This window comes from Panthera pardus, unplaced genomic scaffold (assembly GCF_024362965.1).
Source record: "Panthera pardus isolate Hobbes unplaced genomic scaffold, ASM2436296v1 HiC_scaffold_6, whole genome shotgun sequence".
In the NCBI taxonomy this organism is placed as follows: domain Eukaryota; kingdom Metazoa; phylum Chordata; class Mammalia; order Carnivora; family Felidae; genus Panthera; species Panthera pardus.
Genome location: NW_026526991.1, coordinates 7,000,453 through 7,019,976, shown reverse-complemented (window position 1 = coordinate 7,019,976; position 19,524 = coordinate 7,000,453). Strand labels below are relative to the sequence as shown.

At 54.0% G+C, this 19,524-nt stretch overlaps 1 protein-coding gene and 1 long non-coding RNA gene across 5 annotated transcripts in view; one reads left to right on the top strand and one right to left on the bottom strand.

Moving 5' to 3' along the window:
• The window catches only part of PPARA (peroxisome proliferator activated receptor alpha), a 66,975-nt gene extending 51,762 nt beyond the window's left edge, over positions 1-15,213 (bottom strand). The window contains exons 1-2 of one of the 2 annotated variants that reach the window (XM_019447207.2): positions 15,049-15,213; positions 13,911-14,060 (exon numbers count right to left, since the gene is read on the bottom strand). The gene's annotated coding sequence lies outside the window, so the exon portion shown is untranslated. Of the gene's footprint in view, positions 1-13,910; positions 14,061-14,800; positions 14,925-15,048 lie in introns of those variants that run through there. The other variant, XM_019447206.2, reaches the window with a different exon arrangement.
• A 528-nt stretch (positions 15,214-15,741) lies between these two features.
• LOC109265726 (uncharacterized) lies at positions 15,742-19,516 on the top strand. Of its 3 annotated transcripts, none has more exons than XR_008419715.1 (4): positions 15,742-16,719; positions 17,317-18,111; positions 18,363-19,121; positions 19,216-19,516. It is a non-coding gene; the product is annotated as an uncharacterized LOC109265726 (long non-coding RNA). The 3 variants fall into 3 exon arrangements; XR_008419714.1 differs by having other exon boundaries at positions 15,742-17,489; positions 17,981-18,111; XR_002079339.2 differs by having other exon boundaries at positions 15,742-18,111.
• Positions 19,517-19,524: the final 8 nt, after the last annotated feature.

Genomic DNA, 19,524 nt, shown 5'->3' with positions numbered 1-19,524 from the left:
CTTACCATTGGGTCTGTGACCCATTTCAAGTTCCTCCTCCTCCTCCTCTTTATTTTCTTAAATGTTTTATTTATTTTGTGAGAGAGAGAGAGAGAGAGAGCTCACACCAGTGGGGGAGGGGCAGAGAGAGAGGGAGAGAGAGAATCCCAAGCAAGTTCTGGGCTGTCAACACAGAGCCCAACACGGGGCTCAGAAACACGAGCTGTGAGATCAGAATCACGAGCCGTGAGATCATGACCTGAGCTGAAATCAAGAGTCAGACACGTAACCAAGTGAGCCGTCTAGGCGCCCCTGCTCCTCCCTTTCTTTAATATGGTTTTTGATGAGATTCAAGATTTGTTCTTTTGCATACTGCTATCCAATTATCCCAGCACTCTTTGTTGAAAAGATGATTTTTTTTCCCCATCGGAATGACTTGGCACTTTGTTGAAAGTCTATTGACCATACATGTGAGGATCTATTTCTGGACTTGCTATTCTGTTCCATTCGTCTGTCTGCTTTCATATCAACACCACACTGTCTTGACTACTGTAGCTCTAGAACAATCCTTGGAGTCAGGTAGTCTGAGTCTTCCAGCTGTGATCTTTCTCAGTGTTGTTTTAGCTGCTCTCGCTCCTGTACCTTTGCACATAATTTTAGAATCAACTTGTCAAATTCTACAAAAGGGCATGCTAAGATTCAATTTTGATCGCTTTGAATCTATAAATCATTTTAAGAAGCACTGCCATCTAAACAATACTGAGTCTTCTGATCCAAGAGCATGGGATACCTTGCCATTTATTTTAATATTTCTCTCAGCAATGCTGTGTAGATTTCACTGAGCACATCTCATGCATTTTATCCCTACGCAGTTCATAATTTTTTGATAGTTGATTGCTGTTTAAATGTTTTTTTTAACGTTTATTTATTTATTTTGAGAGAGAGAGAAATCATGTGGGGAGGGGCAGAGAGAGATGGAGAGAGTCCCAAGCAGGCTCCATGCTGTCAGCGCAGAGCGAGACCTTTTGGGTCTCGAACCCACAAACTGTGAGCTCATGACCTGAGCTGAAACCAAAAGTTGGATGCTCAACCGACTGAGCCATCCAGGTGTCCTGACTTTTTAAATGTTAAACTAGCCTTTCATTCCTGGGAGGAGAAAAACAACTTTCAGTACACTGAAGGTGTCTTTTCATTGTCTTCTGGCTGAGAAAATTATCTGTTTTGGGTTGAGAAGTCTGAAAATTTGGTTGAGAAATTATCTCTGACTTGTTGCTCCTCTGAAAGTGATGTCTTTTCAAATTGTTTTAACCTCTAGCTTCTTTTAAGATGATCTCTTTGTCTTTATTTCTCAGCCGTCTTACCATAGTGTGTCTAGATACGGATTTTTCTTTTTTAGTTCTGGCTGTAGTTCCATGGGATTCTTGCATTTGTGACTTGATGTCTTTCATCGGTGTTAGAGAAACTTCAGCCACTAGATCCGCAAACATTGCTTCTGTTCCATTCTCCCTTTCTTGTCCTCCCAGGATTCCAATTATACGTATAATGTAATTCTCCATACTTATATTCTGTCCTTTTGTCTCTTTGTGCTTCATTTTAGATATTATTTTCTGACCTGGTGTTAATTCAACAATTCTCCCAGCAGTTGTGTCTACTCTGCTGCTTTATTGATCTACAGAGTACACCATTTAAGTTTTTGCATTTTTTCCTTTTGTAATTTCTACCTGGGTATTTTTCCAATCAATGTCCTTTCTAAATATATAATAATGTCTAGTGCTCTACCAAAACTCCCAACCTTGTCGTTTATCTTCTTGAATAGAGTAAGCAGGTGCTTTTAAAGTTTATATCTTATAAGCCTAATATTTAGAGTCTTGCGGGTCTGTTTCCATCATCTCTCATTTCTGCGTTTCATGAGTCTTCTCTCCACGTATGCTTGGTCAGTTTTGTTGTGTGTCATTCTCTACAAACAGTCTCGATTTGTACGGTCCTGCCTGACCATGAAAAGGATCATGCAGGCAGAAACTGGGCAAAATGATTTTACTAATCAGTGGTGAAAATTACCATGACCTTCAAAAGGTTTTGGCAAAACATTAAAAATTCCCTTATTATCAGTTGTAAATGAACCAGGGAACAAAAAATATAGTAACACTAATGTGGATTTAGTACACTGTAATCTAAAACATTAGAAACACTGAAATTCAAGTGTTTTATTTCCTTGTAAAAAAGCTTTGCAAGTATGTGAGCCATGCTTGGCTTCCTCTCGTATAAGTCACGACTTGGAGTGAGCATCTTTTCTGTGCTTTCTTTCGTAAATTGTCAAACTCCTAAGTTTGGACTGGCTTCCATCACTTACTTATGCTTTGCACGTTCAATATCCTGAAATATCTGGGACACATCCTCTAAGGTAAAGTTTGCTACGATCACCTCTTCTGGGACATCTCCCTCTTTCTGTCCCAATCACGTTCCTTGTTTATGCAGACAGGTCCCTTGTATCAGGTGCCTCTGGATTTCCATCTAGTGTCTCTAAGTGGCAGCATCCCCACCGCCAGCTGTTTTTCTGTAACTCCGTTTAGGTCCGATTCAGATTTTATTCCCCGTGTTACCACCTTTCATTTACTTGCTGCACCTTTTTCTTTGTTGCTTCGTTCCTCTTACAGGTTTATCTGGTGCTAGAAAATGTCAGGTGGGTTTGTCGCTGGGAGAGGAGGAGGTGGTCTATGGCAGGTACTGAACGATACATGCACAGGGCCAATCACAGACCGACTTTGAAAGGAGAGCTGGGATTGGTCACAGATCTGTTATCTGTGTAGTGATTGGAAGACTGGCGAGTGGGCCGTGGGCATCCCGCAGCTGCTTAGTTCAGGTACCCGTCATGGAAACCTGAACTGTGTTTTAGGGAGCCTGGTGGTATTTAACGGGTCATTGGAATCTGTGCATAATGGAACTGACGAGCGAGGACTACCTATGCTTGAGAATTTCTTCCTGGAAATAGAGGCCCGGGGTGATGCTCTCTTCCTGCAAGTGTCTGCCAGGGTCCTGGCAATCTGGGACCACCTCCATCCCCCTCAAGAAATGCGATTAGTTACAACCGGGCTCAGTTCGTGAGCAAGCTGATTGATCTCAGGTCGCTGTATTCCTAGAGGACAGCTTTTTGGGTCCCAACCCAAAGTTTGGGATGTTTCCCAGGGTCTCCCCTTCTCGTAGGTTTTATACCCCCAATTTTTACTCTTAGCCGTGCTCTTTAGCCTCTTAATTGCTTCATCCATAAACTGGGGACAGAACGACCCCAAATGTCAAGTGTCCAACTTCTCCAGACCTCAGCCTGGCAACTGTTCACTACCTGGCGAGCTCTCCAACGCCTTGGCACATGTTTAAAGATTTCGTCCACCTTTTCCGGTTGGCTTCCAAACTCCTACGCCATTATCAAGACTGGAGCCCCTATCTTAACATTTTTAAACCACTTAATAGTGGTGACTCTCGGCTCCAGAGTTTTAAATGGTCGCTTTTCCCTTTAGTTTTTACTTCTGGAGCTCCAAAGTACTTCTGTGCCCTAAAATAAACTCCACAGCCTGGTATATGGGGAAACGACTACACTTCCTTCAAGTTTCCCTCACATTCGTTCAGCCAGTGTTACTCAGATCACACCTTTCTAGTAAAATGCCCGCAAAATTTTATTTTTTTTTTTTTGTTTTTTTTTTTTTAATTTTTTTTTTTCAACGTTTTTTATTTATTTTTGGGACAGAGAGAGACAGAGCATGAACGGGGGAGGGTCAGAGAGAGAGGGAGACACAGAATCGGAAACAGGCTCCAGGCTCCGAGCCATCAGCCCAGAGCCTGACGCGGGGCTCGAACTCACGGACCGCGAGATCGTGACCTGGCTGAAGTCGGACGCTTAACCGACTGCGCCACCCAGGCGCCCCAATGCCCGCAAAATTTTAGAACAGAAAACGGTCATCTTTTCCACAAGCATTATGTACAGAGGGAGGCTGTGTCCGTTCAACGTTTTTAGCTGCCTTCTGTGCTCGGTCATGTTCTAGGCACTGAGGGTACAGGAGCGCAGAACACAGACAAGACATCCCTGCCCAGTTGCCGTTCTTGGGGTGGGGTGGGGGAAGAAACCAACAAACAGGGATGGATGTCCTGTGTCCCATGTTGGATGGAGACAAGACAGGAGGGAGGGGCTGCAGTTACAAATACGGGGTCAGAGAAGACCTCCCACGTGGGGAATGATCACAACTCGGGTGTCCTCCCTTGCTGTAAACAGGGACACAGGGCTGGGAGAGTCCCACGTGGCCGTGACCTCCCAATACTCTAGAGGCGTCCACTGCTCATGCCCTCCGCAGGGCAGCACAAGGTTCTTCCGGGCATCAGCCAGGTGGAGGGAAGGAAGGAAACCACCGTGCCCGGCCACTCACCACACTGTTACACACGTCCCCCTAAAACTCTCCCTGCCTGTGTCTGTGTGACCTGCCCTACCCCAAGTGCCTAACGCACCTACGACGCCGGCCCCAGCTTTTCCTCTCTGCTGTTCCAGAGACGTCTTTAGTGGACAGGGCCGGACGCTAAAGAGCTCACTCGTATTCGAGTATGAACAGGAGAGACCGTGAATTCCACGAAGGCAGGATTATGACGTGGGGCCAAATAATGGCCCCCAAAGAGGTCCATGGATACGCGGAGCCCCAGTCTCAGAGCCCATGGAGATGTGGCCTTGCGTGGAGAAGGGGGCTCTGCAGGTGTGACCGAGGGTTCTGCAGGGGGTGATGTGTGCCCCGCCCGCCACCCTCCAAAAGACAGACCCACGCCCCACCTCACCTCCGGGACTTCAGAATGTGACCTTATCGGAAACAAGGTCTTTGCAGATGTAGTTATGATGAGGTCACACTGCAGTGGGGTGGGCCCTTGATCCAATAGGACTGGTGTCACGGGGGAATTTGGACACACACACACACACCCCGAGACCACCGTGTGGTGACAGAGGCAGAGACTGGAGGGATGGGTCTACAAGCCAAACCACACCAAGCCTGACAGCCATCACCAGGAGAGAAAGTGAGGAAAGTTCTGCCCCGAGCCTCATGGGGGAGCAGCCCCGCGGGCATCTGGACGGCCGACGTCCTGCCCCCAGAACTGCAGAGAATAAACTGTCGTTTCAAGCCACCCAGACTGTGGTGCTTTGTTACAGCTGCTCGAGGAGACGGACGCAGACAGGCACAGACCCCTGGCCGAGGAGATGGGCCCGGATCATTCGGGGAGGACCACTCGAGTCTCCTGAGCCCTTACAAGCAGAGAACTCTCTCTGGCTGCGATGAGGCAGAAAGGGACGTCGGAGAGATTCCGGATGTGAGGGCAACTGAACCCATGTTGCCGATTTGGACAGTAAAGGGGCCACGAGAGAAGGGATGTGTGAAGCCTCTAGATGCCAAGAACCACCTCTGGCTGGTGTCCAGCAAGGAAACAGGGACCACAGATGACATTCAAAACACACACAATCATAGGGGTGCCTGGGTGGCTCAGTCAGTTAAGCGTCCGACTTCGGCTCAGGTCATGATCTCGCAGTTGGTGAGTTCGAGCCCCGCGTCGGGCTCTGTGCCAACAGCTTGGAGCCTGGAGCCTGCTTCAGATTCTGTCTCCCCCACCCTCTCTCTCTCTGTCCCTCCCCAGCTTGCTTTCTGTCTCTCTCTCAAAAAACAAATATAAAAAACAATTAAAAAAAAAAACACCTGACTTCAAACGCATCTCGGTTGTCTGATCTGGGGGGAGCCTAACAGAAAGAGGGCAGTCTGGTATTGGAAGCCAGCCCAACACATCATCACACCCACGGAGGAAGGCGGCCGGGATGACCTCCCAGGCACCTCGGGGAGTCAGTCTGCTCCCACCTGACGTGACAGGGCTCATGACAGCCCCCGGCAGGACACCACCACCTCCCTCCCCACCGCCGCAGCCACGAAGCAAGACGCCTGCCTGCCCTCGGAGGCCTTGACATCACTCATCGTATATTATCCTGGGAAAGGGGCTTGCACTCGTCCAGGGAATAATTTGCCCGGTTGGTTCACTGCTATCAGACCCAACAGTGTCAAGCAAACGGCACACAATCCAGCTCCTGTCCTGTCAAGTCGGCCTTTCAGGAGGCAATTACCATGCTCACAGGATTAAGATAGACTCACTGCACAGAGGGCTTATCTGCTTTTACTGCTGGAAGTTCGGCGGCAAAGAGAAGGCAGACCCTGCACCTGAACGTACAGTGTTTCCTGCATATAGGTCATTAGATGCACGATTAGAGTTAATATTCACCTCAGATCTAAATTCTGCAGAACGAAGCGGGTCAAAAGGATCTCACCTGAGCACTTAATGCCTTTAAGATAATAACCAGAACGAAAATGGGTTCTGAAATCTCTTGGATCATTTTTGTTCACGATTAATCGCCTCTTTCTCGACTTGCTTCCTTTAATGAAAGGACGTTCCGAATTAAAAAAATGTTTGTTTTAATGTTTATTTATTTATTTTGAGACAGCAAGCAAGCTAGGGAGGGAGGGAGAGGGAGAGGGAGAGGGAGAGGGAGAGGGAGAGGGAGAGGGAGAGGGAGAGGGAGGGAGAGAGGGAGAGGGAGAGAGAGACAGAGAGAGAGAGAGAGAGAGAGAGAGAATCCCAAGCAGGCTCCGAGCTATCAGCATAGAGCCCCATATGGGTCTCAAACTCATGAACCAGGAGATGATGACCTGAGCCAAAATCAAGTCTGACATTTAACTGACTAAGCCACCCAGGTGCCCCGGGTATTCTGAATTTTAAAGACAAATATTTATCGAGTCGTCCATCCAGACCACTGTTAAAACTCTGGCATTATTTGCTCTGGGCCCTGCCTCCCCTCTTAGCCTGGGAGCCCCACTCGTCCAGAAATGCAGTGCTTTCTTAGGGTGACTGTGCGTGTTGTCTTTCCACTGCTTCCTCAGCGCGTAGAACACTGCCTGGCACAAGGTGAGCACTCAGTAAATATTTGCTGAATAAATGCTCGGGCTTAGAAATAAATGACTGAAGTACTCAGTGAACAGCTGCTGTGGTGAAGGCGGAATCAGACCAGAGAGGTTCCCACTGCCGTAGGGTCTGAATACCCGAGGGACAAAATTCTCGTATCTGGTCTGGGGGAAGATCTCGGAAGGCTCCCTGAAGGTGGTGGTACCTGCTTGGGCCATCGGCGAATCTCAGCGGCCCCACGGGGGCTCGCAGCTCACTCGGGGGGCACCGCCCGAGCCGGCAGCACAGTCCCGGGCGACGCTGGGCTGACGGAGAGCGAGGCAGCTACGGCTCCGGGCTTTGGGGTCCGCGTCCGGCGGGGACAGCGGCTGTCATCAGGCCGCCACGACGGCGAACCCGTAACGCGTGCGTGCTTTGGAGGAAAAGCACCGGGCGTCGGAAGTGCTCACATCAGAGGGATACAAGCCGGGCAGGCAATTCAGAGAGGCTTCCCTGAGGAAGCAACTTCAGGCTCAGATCTCCAGGCAGCGGTCACGGGGGCGAGGGGGGATGCTGAGGGTCCGGGGTAACGGAGCAGCCCAGGCAACAGGAGGAACCTCGGTGCGTGAGAGGGTCTGGGGGTACGGGAGCAATGTCGGCCCCTGCGAGTGAGGCCCGGGCCTTCCCATGCACCACGGGAGCAGGTGAGTAGGGCTGGGTGAGTCACCGTGAAGGCTGACGGTCAACATAAGCAAAGAAACGTCTATGGACGTCTTACTATGTGCCAGCCGCAAGCACCCATGGAAAGCACCCCATTTGTCACTGGGGAAACCGAGGGGCAGGCCAGATGGGCCCGTGCGAGGCGGACAGCCACAGGGCAGGACCCTGCCCTCGTCCCGTCTCCACTGGCCCACCGGGAGGCCGTGTGCTGGCCCAGGAGCAAGGGCTGGACAGTCTGGGTGGGAGGTCCCGGGAGGGTCAGGGTGACGTCCGGAGGCCGGTGGACGTCGGACCTGAGGTCAAGTGCACGGGCCTCCAGGGAGGAGGCGAGGCCGGGCGCCCTAGGCAACGGCAGAGACTGACTGCTGGAGCCCGGAGAGGGGCGCCGGGGCTCTGCGGACGGCACAAGCCCAGGACCAGAAAGCAAGCGTCTGCTTCCCGGGTCCCTGGGCCACGCAGCTCTGCGTGAGCAAACGTGATGACGGAAGCTGTCTTGGAACAACAGGCGGATGGTGTGCTGACACCTCGGCCGGAATTTCACTTCTCATCCCTTAAAAGCAACTCCTTTACTGAGTTCTAAGTTTTGGTTCTTGCTCTTGTCCCTCTGAGACTTTGTTCTCAGAGGAGGTGCCAGTTCCGATACCGTATCTGGCCATGGATCTTTCCGGAATACTTTCTAGAGCGTGGCTTCCGCAAACCTGGAAAGCCCACCTCTGAATGCACTGTGGCTGAGCGCTTCCCCTGCCTCTGCTGGTCTCAGTGTGCGAATCAGCCACGGATGTGTCTGCTTTCCTGGCTTAGCTTCTTCCTTCTAGATTCTGCCTCCTTTACTGTCCTGTGCCCCTGTGAAAACGAAAGACTACCAGCTGTCCTTGAATGTGTCCTTGAATGTGGTTAAAAATTCACCTTCATGTTGAGGCGCCTGGGTGGCTCTGTCGTTGAGCGTCCGACTTCCGCTCAGGTCACGATCTCATGGTTGTGAGTTCGAGCCCATTGTCGGGCTTTGTGCTGACAGCTCGGATCCTGGAGCCTGCTTCGGATTCTATGTCTCCCTCTCTCTCTGCCCCTCCCCCGCTCATGTTCTGTCTGTCTGTCTCTCTCTCTCTCTCTCTGTCAAAAATAAATAAACACTAAAAAATTAAAAATTTTTTAAAAATTTAATTTTTTCAAAAAAAAAATTGAAAAAAAATTCACCTTCATGTAGATTTCTGACCCAGATGTGAAAAGCTAACTTGGCTGGGTTCATCTAAGCTAGAGAACGGAGCAGAAGAAGGCCCATCATTTTCGGGCTCTGGGGTGAAAACAAAGTACCACCTTTTCCCCTCTCGTCGTATGGACATCCTGCTGAACGCCCTCTCCCCCCTGGACTCACACGCTGAGGCGGGGACCTTGCCAGCGTCGGAGCTTCCTCTTTGGGGTGGTTTCTACCGGCGGCTCCAGCTGTGTGAGCTTCCCGGCTCCCCCGGGACCCCTATCCCTTCGCTTGACCCTCCTCCCGCATCTAGAACCTTCTTTCTCGGCGCTGGAGCAGTGCTCCAACGTCTGCGCCCGTGTCCTTTTCTCGTGGCCTGGCACGCGAGTTCTTTTAACCCTGTTTACACTGGTCTTTTCGCCCAAGGAACACTACCTTCAGATGCTGCTACACACTCAATACCTTTCTCCTCACACCTCTTCTTTTCCAAAGCCTTCTTCCCAGGGCACGGCTCCCCACGAGGCGCGTGCGGTCAGCATCCTCCCACGGCCGAACCTGTTTCTCAGCTACTCGTCCCGTCCCTTCCAGGACTCCTCCCTGAGGAGAACGGATTAGGTTTACTTTCCTGGTCTCGGAAGTACCACAAGATAGAATGTCTTCCCGGGGCGCCTGGATGGCTCAGTCGGTCGGGTGCCTGACTCTTGATTTCGGCTCAGATCACGATCCCAGGGTCGTGGGATCGAACCCCACGTCAGGCTTGGTGCTGAGCGTGGAGCCTGCTTGAGATTCTCTCTCTCTCTCTCTGTCTCTGTCTCTCTCTCTCAAATAAATAAATAAACTTAAAATGGAAAGTAAGTGGACAGTGAGTGAATAGGACTCTGACCCAGGTGCCATATGCTGTCCTGGAAAACGAGCCAAAGGAGACCGTCGAATTTATCAAATTTCCTCACCCTCCAAGAAGGGGGGAGTGTGCTCCGCGTGGAGGTATCCTAACGGATGTCAACTTGTCCAATGATGAAAGCTGCCTGAGATGCTTCAAAAAGTTCTCCTGGCAAAAAACGCCCCATTTAACATACAGGTAATAGAAGAAAACCTGCTCTCAGATCATCAAGATTTGGTGGCATGTAGATTCTTCAATCCCGTGTCTTACGAGCCGCGTTGCTTAATTGTTAAGCATGTGTTTAAGTAGTCAGTTAAGGCCGACAACTGACGTCTTAGGATATTTCAGACCGGGATGTATCCACGGGTCAACTTCTAAATGACTGGGTCCGTTTTACTGGAGCTTGGCAATTTGTCACCTCAGTGTGGTTATCACATCACCACAGGCTTATTCAGTTACAAGTGGCTGCAAGAAAACGCGGGGCCTCCCCCACACGTAAAAATGAAAAACAAACAACAAAAAAAAAGGGAACTACGGTGTCCCATTCACTTAAGTGTATTATAGTTTCAAATCGTTCACATGCGGCTTCGTAGTCTTTGAGGCAATGAGTCATCCTGCATTTGCTTTCCTAACTTGGACGATTCAAAGTGATGCTTTCCTAAAGGTTGACTTGTGGTCTCTAAGCAAAAGCGTGAAGCATGCAGATCAGATGCGAAACTGTCCCTCCTCTTTACTTACAAATCCCTGAAAACAGAGCAAACTAGAAGCAGGCAGGTGAGCACAGCGTCCCGGAACACACGGGCAGGTAGCCAGGGTTTTCTCCAATTCCTCCTGTGCCTTTCTTCCCCCCGCAGGGACTCCCGCCCTCTTAGAGATGAGCACTCCCCACCCCACACGGGTGTAAACATACCCCTTGCCTAATAAGTCAGTTGTTTGGCATCTGAATCCATGACCTTGCAGAAAGAAATCGCGTTCTATTTAATTAGACTCTCGGGCCATCTCATAAAAGGTCTATCGAATACCTGACATACCCCAGACCTAGCGATGAGCGGGGGCAGAATCATTTCAACCGCAACTACGGCTTTATAATAGGGATGCGGAGGACACAGCACGTGGCGGCCCAGCATGGGTGCGGCGACACCCGTCTCGTCGGGAGAGAGAGGGTGGTCCGGCCATCCCAGTTTGGGGGGCGGGGGAAAGCTGCAAAACGTCAAGGGGGGGGGCAGGAGGCAGGCCTGCTGTCTGCAGCACCGAGGGGGGTGCCCAACGAAGTCGTGCCCACGTCCGGGAGGATTTCACCCTCCAAGGATGAGGAACAGACCTTTGCACGACCCACGTACAGCGGAGTAAAGGCCAATGCAAAACGCATCAGCACCAGAAACGTGAGGGCGCGGCCACGTTCAGAGAAAGCACAAAAATGCTTGTGACGGTTGTTCTCACTGATGTGGGACTCGTCTACCTACTGAGAAATTCCTCCTAAGACCCCTCCGGGGCTCTGCACACTTGTCGATACTTTACAAAGAATCTTCCCGTAAGCCACCACCTGTGAGCGTCCCAACCCTTCCGACAGGTGAAGCGGAAAAGAATTCCATTTTCTGATGAGGCAAGAGCCGTCCAGACAGGTGGACGAAGACCCCGGGCCTGGCAGGCAGCAGCCGAGGAGCAAGAATCCAAATTGATGACCTAACGTGATTAACGAGCTAAGGCATTTCCACCGTGCCCAGCAGCAACCTGATGCCAACCAAAATGCTCAAATACTTTTGCGGAAACTGCACGACAAGCTCAGAACAAACGCCGCTCCACCACAAAAATAATTATAACGGGGCTGACCTAGTAGGGAGTAAATTCTTCCCTTTTCGGAGTGTATACCCTCTTCCAGACGTCGCAATATCACCCCTACACGATGTTACGTAAGTAAATACTCCAGAGGCAGAGAACAAACACACCTCCCCGGAACAACAACAATCAGACCACGTCATGTCTGATTATCCGTAGGACCAGCTGGAAAACTCGCACGCCCGTGCTCTTTTCCAGAAGGTCACGGCATGTCAGCATTAGAAATGCTTGGAAGGGGTGCCTGGTCGAGCGTACGACTCTTGACTTCGGCTCAGGTCACGATCTCACGGTTATGAGATGGAGCCCCGCATGGGGCTCCACACTGAGCGTGGAGCCTGCTTCAGATTCTCCCTCCCTCTCTCTCTCTCTCTCTCTCTCTCCCTCTACCCCTCTCCCCCCCGCCAGCCAAATAAATAAATAAATAATATAAAAAAGAAATCCTTGGGAAAAGAAACAGGTTCTTTCAAACACGGTCCACTGGGACATCCTTTTTGGTTTCTTACCTTAAAACTGTGTTAATACCAAGTTGGAAATTAAAGTTCATCGCCTAGGTTTCCCTAGCCACGTGACATGGCCTTGGAGGTGAACCCACTTGTTGCACATCAATAACCAGGTTTAAGTAACAGACGCAGCCAACGTCCACGCCCCACGCAGCAACTATGCCTTTCTTTGAAACGTTTGCGGAACACTCGAAAGAGGGATTCGGTATCAAGCCACCAAAAACAGAAATAAAATTGAGAGGTCCTCAAGTTAAAAAAAAAAATTGTTTTCACTTAAAATTTAAAAAAAAAAATTAGTAAAAAGAAAAGGCAGAAACTACACAGGCCACACCCTCTCCCTGCACTGCAGCAAAATTAGTTGAAGTGTTCAACAAAATCACCAGGCACTTGGAAGGTGAGGCACCTTTAAGAATATTCAGGCGCAAGAGACTGTGGGAGAGGAAGAAAAGAGGATTTGGTGTGTTTATAATGTGTTTGCACTAAGCAAAGAAGCATTTAGTTAATTAATTTTTTACAATGCTTATTTATTTATTTTGAGAGAGAGAGAGCGTGTGCATGAACAGGGGAGAAGAGGAGAGAATTCCAAGCAGGCTTTGTGCTGTCAGCAGAGAGCCCCATGCGGGGCTTGATCCCGTGAACCGTGAGATCATGACCTGAGCCGACATCAGGAGTCAGACCTTTAGCCGACAGAGCCACGCAGGCACCCCAGCATTTTTTTTTTTTATTTTTAAGGACTACTTAAAGAATATTTGTCATAGGTACACATTTGCTCATTGCATGCAGGAAAGAGATCACCGGTTGACCAGCAACCAAACAGTCAGATGTTTTGGCAAAAATGGTTTCTCTCTCCAGACTCCCCAGAATCATCTTTTAGGATGAGGAGGGCAATCTCCAACTTTCTTTTTTGTATTCTGGCATAAAAATCAGCTTCGCGAGCAGATCTATGGTTGTTTTGCTCAATACTGAACGCATTAGCCCATAGCAGCTACTCAGTAAATATTTGTGGAATGAATAATATATACATATTACACACCATAATATATAGACACACACACATTAAGGGACTGGCTAAACAGTGGCTGTACCTAAGCACAATGGAATAGTATACGGACATTCAAAATGATGAAGCAGAAACATTTATTTCACACGGCAAGATCTCTCCTCACCCAATAGTCAATGAAACGGAAGCCGATGACAAAGTGGTTTCTATCGAAGAAACACGCCTTTCCTCTCCTCTCAGCCTCTCTCGCTCACACACAACGTTTAAAAATCTGCTTACGAGCCTGACAGACATGAGCCGGTAGAAACTATTTCACGATTATGGGACGTCTCTTATGATATGTCTAAGATCTGAGAAAAGAGAAAGACATTTTCTCAACCGTGGGTGAACCTGCTTTTGCTTCAGAGTTGCACAGAAAGAATCGTGTCTGCTCCCGGCTGTGCCTGTCCTGTGTGATGACGGTTCCAGGCCGGAGTCGCCACCCCAGCAAGCTACCTGCCTGATATTCAAAGCAGCCTGAACACGGCGAGGGGCCAGCACGTTTGGGGTTCAGTACTCGCCAGCACCTGTCACTGCACAGTCTGTCAAGGAATAACATTTCTTAACAGTTCCACCTCCGGGTTTCATATCACATGGAACCGAGCTGCTATAAGGGAATGAAACTCCCAGTGAAACAAACCCAAGAACCCGCAACTGAGCACGGCCCACATTTATCTTACTTTCAAAGCGCGCAAAACATACCCCCAACTTTGCACCACTGAGTAATAATTAACCCCCGGATGGCCAGCGTGTAGGGCAACCCGAAGTAAACACTTAAACATGTCGGTCTGGAAACACGAGCCAATCAAACCTTCTATTTACCTGTGATGACAGCGTCTTAGTGCTGAGCCTGGGTCACCGGGAGCGGTTCCTTCAGGGAGGCAGAGCCTTTCAAGGCAGCCTCGGCAGCAAGAAGGTAAAGGAGGAAATGATGACGGTGTGTCCTCTGGATTCTCCCCAACTCTCCACCACCTTGGAAGAGGAAAGTCACCGTGACCCTACTCGGGCAGCAGTGGAAAACCCTGTGCCCCCCGCCCCGCGCGCCCTTTCCCAGGCGGCCCCGGGAGAGGAGGGGGGCTCCCCGGTTTGGGGAGGGGAGCGGGGGGAGCCGGGGCTGGGGCGGGCGCGCAGCCCCGAAGGGCCCGGGGCGCCCCGCCAAATCCGAGACGTTACACCACCGTGGACTTTTCTTAGAGAGACGTTTGACACTGACATTGGGGCACGCCGTGCCTCCTCTCAAGAAGGCGAGGAAAGCACGGGCACGCAGTCGGCCGTCCCAGCTCGGCGTGGGGACAGAGCCCGGCTTCCGGCCCGCACCCCCCGCACTCCCTCCCCCGGGGCCGCGCGGCCGGGACGCGGGGAGACCCGGGCGCGGAAGCGGCGCGCCGGCCCCGCAGGGCCGGGCTCGGGAGAAACGTGGCGCGGCGCCGCTGCCCTGGGCTCGTCCCGACCGGCCGGGGCGCCGCCTGCGCCGGGGCGCAAAGTGCGGCAGCGACTCCAAGCCGCTCCGCGGGCGAGTTTCTCCCGTCCGCCCGCAGCCGCCGGGCGCGCCGCCTCGGGGGTCCCGGGGTCCCGGCCTGCGGCTACCCAGCCCCGGGGACCCCGGGGGCCTCGGGTGACGCCCCCAGTCGGTGACGCCCTGACTCGACAGCGCCGAGGGGAGGGCGCGCCCGAGGCCCCCGCCCGGGGGGCCTTCCCTCCCGCGGGACAACCTGTGGACACGGCGTCTCCGGGGCCCCGGGCGCTCGGAGCGAGGCCGGGCAGGGGGCGGCCCCCCCACCCCGGGCCCCGGGGATCCCCAGCGGCGGACCCAGCGCGCTCGGCCCGCGCCCCCGGGTCCCGCGCATGCGCCGCCCGGCCCGGCCCCTCCCCTGGCCGCCGCCGCTCCGGGTCCCGAGAAGGGGAGGCCCGGTCCGCGGACCCCCCGCGCGCGCGCGCGTGCCCGCCCGCCCCCGAGCACCTGGGGCCGGTCCGCCGCCTGCGGGTCCCGCCGGGCGAGCGCGCCGAGGGAGGCGGCGCCGGGCAGGGCGCTAGCTGCCGCCGCCTCCGCCCCCGCCGCCCGCTGCCCCCGCCGTGGGGCCGCCGCGTCCCCTGCCCATGCCCGGCGCCGCCTCCCCGGGCCCGTGCCAGCCGCGCCCCCCGCGGCACGCGCCGCCCCTCGGCCCCCCGCCCCGGCCCGGCTGCGAGGGCGGCTCGCGCGGGTGGCCCCCGGAAGCTCCGCCCCGCCCCGGGCCCCCGGCCTTGCCCCGGGCGGGACACACCCCCCTGGCGGCGGCGCCCGATTGGCTGCCCGCCGGGTCGGAGGCGGGGACGCGGCCCCGGAGACTCCCACCTCGTGCCCGGCGGCGGCCGCCCCGGTGGGGAAACTGAGGCCGGGGTCACCGGGCGGGCGGGTCCCGCGCCACGGGGGGGGGGGGGGGGGGAGACAGCGCGTGCGCCTGGGGGTAGGCGCGCGTCCGGGCCCGCGCGCCGGGTGGGGCCGCAGTCGCGGCGGGGGCCGGCGCGAGGCCGCGGGACCCTGGAGGTTCCCGCCCGGCGCCCGGGCCACGCTGGCGAGGCCCCTCCTCCTCCCTCGGGAGCCCTGGCCGCCGCCGCCGAGCCGGTCTAGGCCCGGGCCGAGGCGCGAGCGCCCTGGAGTCTCGGGGTGCCCGGGGTGGGAGGGGGGCGGGCGGGGAAGGACCAGTCCCGAGGACCCCAGGATTCAACAGAAGGAGAAAGAGAACACGAGCTGGGAGGACGCGTCAACAGGTGGCGGAGGTGCCCCGGCGGGCGGGGGACAGAGAAGGGTGAAGGGCAGCGGGGACAGCGTGGAGAAGCGCTGTCAACCCCGACCACCCGCCCCGCACCCGCACCCGCACCCGCACCCGGACTGAGGGAGAGCCGTGCCCCCTCCCGCCGTGCGTCGGGGGTGAGGGGCTGACTTTGTGCCCAGCCAAGGCGCTGGGCCTCTGCCAGCGCAGGGGGAGGTCGCGGCCCGGCAGCCAATGACGAGGAGCAGGGGAGAGAGCTGCAAAGCTGCTCTGTTTGCGCGGCGACGCACGGAATGCACAAAGCCCCCGGTGCCAGCGCATCAGGACACCCCTCCCTTGGGAACGAAATGTGTGCTATGCCAGCTTCCCTCCCTGCCCTCCCGCTGCTCCTGCCACTGTTCTATTTGTAGCGGCGAGCGCCCAGGAGGACCTGCGCAGGGCAGGATACCCAGCTCTGAACAAATCCCCGCATTACGCAGATACTCTGGAGCCCAGGCCGTACCTGGCCCTTTCCCAGGAGTCTCTTCAACTCACCCGTGTTGATGGGCCCCTAGGTGTGGTGAACTTTGCCCCGCCCTGCAGACACCCACATAACCTTCCCGCTCTCAGAGCGACAAGCCCAACTTTTATTACCAACGCAGCTCGGAGCCACACAGCGCTGGGTGTCATGGATATAGCGGTGAGGGAAGTACAGAGCTCATGTCCTCACGAGGACAGCCAAGTTCAAAGACGTCACCTGACACGCTCCAGATCCCAGGCTGTGAAAAACCGAGAATCCAAATGCAGGGGTGTTGGCCTCTCTTCCCAGATCCGCTGTGATGGTCTGCCATAAGCCCCGTTCAACCAGGCAGCTGGAAAGAACTGGTGAAAAATCGTTTCCGGTGAGGACAAAGGAAGCCGGGCTCAACAGAGTAGCGTTTACACCTGGCAGACATGGAGAAATTATATTCTTGGGGCTCCCAAGGTTTTAGGGAGACAAAACCTGTTTTTCGTGCCTGTGTTCGAAGTTGTCACTTTTGAACCAAGTTGTCGCTTCTGAACAACAGCTTCCCCTTCCCTCCCTCCCCCCAGGTACAAACAGCTCCATGAAACAGCTCCAAGCATGGGGGCAGGGGTGTGGGTTCCTGTTTGCCACGAAGAACCCGTCACACACATCCCCCATAGGAGAAACTGTCACAAAGGATACAGCCCCCAGCTCTTGGAAGTCTCTCCCTCCCTCTCTGCTTACCACCAGTGTCGCAGAATGTGAGCCATGCAACAGAACGGAGACGGCTTCCTTTGCAGGACTGAGCAGAAATCTGTATCTTCAGAGACACGTTAATGCCCTTGCCAATGTGTCTGAGCCCCACCTGAGTCCCTCTGGAGCCTCACTAAATACTAGGAGTGTTGGGGGTACACAGCTTCTCTTTGGTGCTGACGCTGTTTTAGCATTTCTTGCTTTTTTTTTTTAATGTTTTTAATGTTGATTTATTTTTGAGAGACAGAGACAGAGTGTGAGTGGGGAAGGGGCAGAGAGAGAGGGAGACACAGCATCCGAAGCAGGCTCCGGGCTCCGAGCTGTCAGCACAGAGCCCGACGCGGGGCTCGAACCCACGGACCGTGAGATCACGACCTGAGCCGAAGTCGGACGCTTAACCACGGAGCCACCCAGGTGCCCCTGTTTTAGCGTTCCTACTCACAGTTTCTAATCTTAAAGATGTTCAGAGACATAACTTATTATTGTGCCCACATTACAACCGGGAGGCCAAGGCACAAGAGAAGTCCCTTGTCACATAGGCCAGTTGCAGAGGTTAGGAGGTGGGTCTGTGGAACCCACACCTGGTGAGCCGCTCCTGGATGTACCAACTTGCCTGATCTCACCAGAGATGTCGAGGCTCTCCCCTTGGCTTCTGGGGGGAGAATCAGGGTGTTGGGGCATGGGGGGGGAGGGGAGGGAGCTGGACGAGGCTCCTGCCACTTGATGCAGGCAGTGGGTTAGACCCTGAACTTGTAAGAAGGTGCTATCAGCCACCTGTGTTTGGAGAGAATGTGAGACCTGACTGCTGGCCCCAAGCCCTGTGGGGGAGAGCACCCCCAGTGGGGCTGGGGGTGCAGGCCAGGGTCTGTCTGTTTGCCCTACAGCTTAGGTAAGCCCTTTTCCAGGAACCGAGGCCTCTACAGGTCACCTGTTTGCCCTTTGTTGATCTGCAAAGCCTCTGATGAGACGGACTTTGTGCTTGGGAGTGTCATCAGCCAGGGCAGTGGCCCCTGATCTCCTGGAAACCTGCCCTCAGGTCAGATGGTGGAAATCGATGGGGGCAGGGAACACAGACAGAGAAAGGGAGAGTTCACTGTTGGCCGGGACAGAGCTGCCCCGTGGCCCGTGGCTGGACCTCGGTGGGAGGCCGACCGAGGGCACGTACGTGACTGCCATCCTAGTAATGACGGCAAAGCCTCACGGGTCCAGATAAAGAAGTCTTGTCACATTAAGGCATGGAACTCACAGCAGTCCCACGAGGCAGCTAGGTTCCTCCCCGTTTTACAGATGAAGAAACCAAGGGCCGGAAATGATATCGTGTGGCCGAGATCTCCAGGAGGGAGCAAGAACCGGGCTGTCAGAGTCCACATCCGTTCTGCCATCTGCACCAGCCCCAGGGTACCCCCAGAGGTGGGCTGTCTGGTCCAGAAGCCAGCACTCCCCTGGCCCAATAACCCAGCAGTCTCTGGCAGGTGCAGGAACACGGTATTAGGGATCAGTCTCGGCCCCAGCATTGTGGGGTGGCAGAGCATGTGCGGAAGCCCGTGGCAGGAGAGAGGGGCCGCGTTCAAGGGGAGAGAGTGAAAATGGCCCAAGACCCGCAGACGTGGCCGGGAGGGGAGTTCGGCTCGATTCCGTCAGATTTGTAAAAACAATAAATGATACGTGCTAACCGATTGCCGTTACTGAACCGGTCCCGGCTGCCGTTTACCGGCTGGCTTTGCTAGAGGCTCCGCCTCAACGTGGGTCTCTGTCTCCGATCAATCTGTCTCTGTCGTTCTTGAGAAGCCCGAGGCAGCGATGCTGCCCCCTCCTCTCCCTCCCCAGCGGCACTCGCTAGGCCTTCCCCGGATGGCTTCAGCTCCTTAGGATGGGGGCCGGGTCGCTGATGTCTTTTGTCCAGTTTAGAGCAGTGGGCTTGGAGCTTCAGGACCCGTGTGACCCAGTAGGTCGGAGCCTCGCCATAGAGCATGATGGATAGGTGAATTTCCTTGATGGAGGATATTCCACTCGGCCGGATACGGGGCTCGCAATTACCTGAGTCCGGTAGGGAATTACACTGTCGTGGGTGGGCAGGGTCAGGGGGAGGAGTGCAGACACGAGACACGGGATGTTGGACACAAATGCGTTACAAATACAGGGATATATGCACATCACTGCCTCTGCCTCGGACATCCCCGATAACCCCCGTGGAACTAGCAGACATTAGGAATCCAATAGATCTACGGGCGCCTGGGGGGCTCAGGAGGTGAAGCGTCCGACTTCGGCTCAGGTCAAGAACTCACCGTTTGTAGGTTCGAGCCCCGCGTCGGGCTCTGTGCCGACAGCTGGGAGCCCGGAGCCTGCTTCGGAATCTGTGTCTCCCTCTCTCTCTGCCCCTCCCCACCTCTCCAAAATAAATAAACATTAAAACATTAAAATAAAAAAAGGAATCTAACAGATCTAGAGT